This window comes from Trichogramma pretiosum, unplaced genomic scaffold (genome assembly GCF_000599845.2).
Source record: "Trichogramma pretiosum strain Unisexual culture from Peru unplaced genomic scaffold, Tpre_2.0 scaffold45, whole genome shotgun sequence".
Taxonomy (NCBI): domain Eukaryota; kingdom Metazoa; phylum Arthropoda; class Insecta; order Hymenoptera; family Trichogrammatidae; genus Trichogramma; species Trichogramma pretiosum.
The window spans coordinates 871,022-875,655 of NW_019641665.1; positions in this window are offsets into that span (position 1 = coordinate 871,022).

The window sequence follows — 4,634 nt, forward strand, 5'->3', positions numbered from 1 at the left end:
TTATTGGCCTTATAAATAGGAGCTTTTCTTATATTATTTCGCAACAAGTCCGATAAAAGCTATTCAGCGATCCGCATACACGCATGCCGCGCAAATAAAGGCGTACAGTATCTTTGTCCATTTGTTTACCTTTAGAAAGTGCGGGATGAGTATGAGCGGAGCTTTTGTGTATGAGAGTGATAATAAGAAAATAAAGATAATGAAATTACGTAACGCCAGGCTCTACGTATTATTGTAAAGTCTTGCCGCAAATACCTTATGAATGTAATTTATAACATTTACATGTAAAGTCTAAGTACTTTTAAATTATTAAAGCTGCAGGTTTCGTTGCGTTTATTTATGGAGGAATAATATAGGTATTGCATCTATTTTCGATGAACATAAAAAATAATAATCTTGAACTCGAAGTATAAATTTATATACATATATTTATTGTTTTGTATTTTTTGTTAATAACATGAGGTGTATGCTGTACATAATATTTCATTTTTCTTACCTTAAAAATATTTATATAAAATACAGTTCGTGATAGATCATTCACACACTTTTACATTCATATATATGTTATCCATTAGCTATCCTGAAAATTATCTTGATTTCCTACGCATTTGCATTCATGTAGATAATTAATCGTCACACGAGCATTTAAATTTGAATTTATATGTATTCTTACACGTATATTGTATCGTTTTGTTCGTCAAATGAAACAGAACGCATTAATTTATTATCGATATTGTGAAGAACGAATAATGAAAGAATCTGTACCAATTTTCGTTCATGTCCCTATTTCTGTCCATTTTCAATGAGATCTATTTTGAAAACTTAAAAATTTGTACGACATGTGCAATATTTAGATAAAGAAATAATGTTTTGAGCTTGTAGGACAAAATTAATTTTTCGCTAATAGGGACATCTGAACCAAAATTGGTACAGTTTTTCATACCTGCAAAATGGAATCATTTTTTTTTTTTTTTGCAAAGCGATACAACAAAGTAAAAAATGCCATAAAAGTAGGTACCTATATTTATTCTGATTTACAAACACACATATATTTGAAATAATGACATGTATACGTTATGGTGCGTTTATACGTATTTATATAGTATACTCCATAACAGATAGTATTGATACGCGATATGCGTCTCGAGTAAAAATTTTCAAACAATAAGATGTACATGACACCTACATTTAAATCATAGTAACGTGTTATAATACGCAGTAAATGAACTGTGTACCAAATTATATTATGTATAAGTGATATTTAAATATTTTTACACCTTGGGTATGAAAAATGTACAATTCAGTACTACTGTTTAAAAATATAATTAAATCCTTTTTTAATCTATTCGTACATGCTCAACTATGATTTTTTTCAAATTATAGTTTGTTTTTGTCAATGAAATATAAGATGTATGCAGCAAGGATATATTTTGCATTAGATTATCCGAATGCTTCGCGCAAATAAAATAGCACGCAAGACATCATATAAATATACATTATTTTACAACACCTATTTTCTTCTATTACCGATTGGTCGCCTTGTAAACTCCGCTTTTTTCCTAATTACATTTGCTTACTGAAGGGCAACGGCTCGCAATATTTAAATGTTCCCATATCCTGCACAAAGTAATAATTTATACGTAGTATTTTTGCGTACGATTGCACTTTTGATGGCATTAACGAATCCGTAAAAATATACCTTCTTATATTATATATTATAAATTAAGAAAACATTGAGCATTACGGGCATCACGTTATATTTCACACACACATTATCAACAGTCTTAACACTAAAAAAGTTTGTACTTTGTTATATTTTAAAGCTGTTTATTACAAAATACCGCATCACTTACGCATCATTCATTTGTTTTTCAATTCTTCGAAGTACCCACAAAAACATCAGAGTACTAAAATACTTTTACTACATTTTATACACAACGAACAAAGACGCACAAGTTTACAAAAATAAGATTACCCTTGACACTGCCAAGCTCGTTGCCCTGCAAGCTCTCTTGAGGTGTATAACTCCAGTTCCTTTTTCGACTTCATATAATTTTCATTTCACTTTTACGTAAAATTCTCACATAGTTATACTATGTATACGTAAATGCATAGCATTTAGTTCCATTTTTTACAGAGATTTTTTGCGTAATATATTTTTAAGGTTTATTCGTTTTAACAGATTTTCACAAAACTTTTTTGTGTGTCTTCTGATACATAATGATAAAGCCCAGTTTGATCTTCTAGGTGCTGGAAAAAATTGAAGAGCACAATGAAGTTTCGATTATTATATAATATCATAAATTAGCGTATCATGGTGCGACGTGTCTATTCAGGGCAAAATTCTAGTCATGTTTGAATTTAATGTACGAAAATCATACTTTTTTAGAGATCTCTAGGGTTATTTTTCCCTTCTAGTTACGAATTTTCTCCTGAATAGCCAAACCCATATAATAATTAAAACATCATTGTGTTCTATAATTTTTTCCAGGGCCTAGAAGATCGAACTGACTATAAGGGGCTACATTATTATGTACCAGAAGAATCTTTTTGACAAATCTGGTATTATTTGTTTTTACTCTACATGAAATGATAAATATTGATGCAAGTATCGTGGAATAAATTGGTAATTTTCTGGTGTATTTTTTAAATTAATATTTCAAATTGATGTAAATGTACCATTCAATATTGTTGAAGATGTATAGAAAAATAACAAAAAAAATGTATTTTATTAAAAAAAATTTTCGAATAAAAATGCATGTATCTTTGATTGAATAGCTATGATTACCCTGTAAAAAAATTTACACTCTCATTGTACTCTGTATAATAAGTCTCAAAAGACTAAAAAATATGCACAGTTATCAACAGTGAAAATTAAATTATTGTATTTAAATTCGACATTATTTTAATAACTCACATAGTATTTGCTTTTCAAGATAAAAAATTTAAACGAATTTATTCAGGAAACTTGTGCATGTATTGTCATTGTGTTAAGTTTCTTCCCATGAATTCACAGTCCGATATCATTGTATATAGAAAACATAGAATCAACATAGCCGTTAAAATGTCAAGAAAATAAATTAAAAATCGTAAAAAATTACTACAATTTATACTATCATTAAATTTCTTCATTCATAATTTTTCATACTTCATTATTTTTACCATTTTAAATGCTGTTATTAGATATCACATAAAAATTTTAAAAAATATACTGACACTGTGCTGTTCCAAAAATGTTGATACTCTTAGTGGAATATTAAATACGTTAATAACCACTTACAGTGTCTCATGAATTTCCTTTTAGATTTTCTCTTTTGTTTTTCACGCTATTTTTTCTTTCAAAGAAAATTGTTGTAATCAAAACTCTTACGGGATTTTATAAGTAAAACATTCAACCCATTATTGTAGAAGACAGGCAGAGTCACGGGTGAAGAATCAAATTTTTGCCATTTTACAAGATCTTGAATTTTTATTCAATAGAAGATTCTCGATCCTTTGCGAAAATTATCAAACAAAAACACATCATCTCAAACTTTTTAAAAATCATAAAACTTTCATTTATTTGTAAGTAAAATATATACATTTTTCATTCATGCATATGTATTAAGCTAATTAAGATATTTTTACGCAAAAGTTTGATTTGTCTTTCATTGTTTCATTATCTTTCATTTTATTATCGATTTTCTAATTATTGCGATTTTGAATGTCATAGCTTAAATTTGAATTGGATATATGATATATGATTTCACAAAAAAGAATAAACTAATTTGATCACTCAATTTTGAACGACTAATGCTGTATTTAGCACACTTATACTTGAAACATTTGCGCTTACTAGATCAGCTGTTAATGCAAAAATGAGCGTGGGTTCAGAATTGTAAATACTGTAATGAGTGCAATGAGAATGACGCTGAAATGATTTTAGAAGCACTAATTACCGATTTCATATTATGTATCGATATTCATTTAATAATACAAACTTACTAATTATATTAACAAAATGCATCACCGTCATTGATATCACTCTGATTAACATTCGCAACCATGTAAACGATGTAAGACCGATTAAAATATTGTATTGAAAGTGTAAATGATACAAAAGATCAATGAGATTAAAATGAATATTTTAAATGCAATTTGTGCTAATACCTCTTAAAATATTATTAAAAAATTATAAAACGAAGAAATAAAATATATAAGATTATTTAGGAATGGGTAAAAAGTTTTGTGCATAACCATGAATTAAAAAATGTTGGAAGCTCTTTTTATAGTATTTACAGTTTTTAAAAACGTGTATTATATTTAATTCATAAAACATAAAAAAACATTCGTGGCGATCAATCATTTGTTAAATAAAAATTCTCATGATTTCATTCAACAACATATACGAAATCTCTGGAAACAGTGATTAATTATTCTAAATTTAGCGCTTTTATAGTTTTGTTTGCTAAATAAAATTACATACTTCATATTCTCAACTATTTGCTATTATGCTCGCCACGAACGACTTATACATTGAATGATATGATGTTTGTTTTTTCACCAAAATCATGAATACTATTATTTAAAAGTCTTATACAAAAATGAATAAAAAATAATAAAAACAATATATAATATATGTATGTATATGTAAA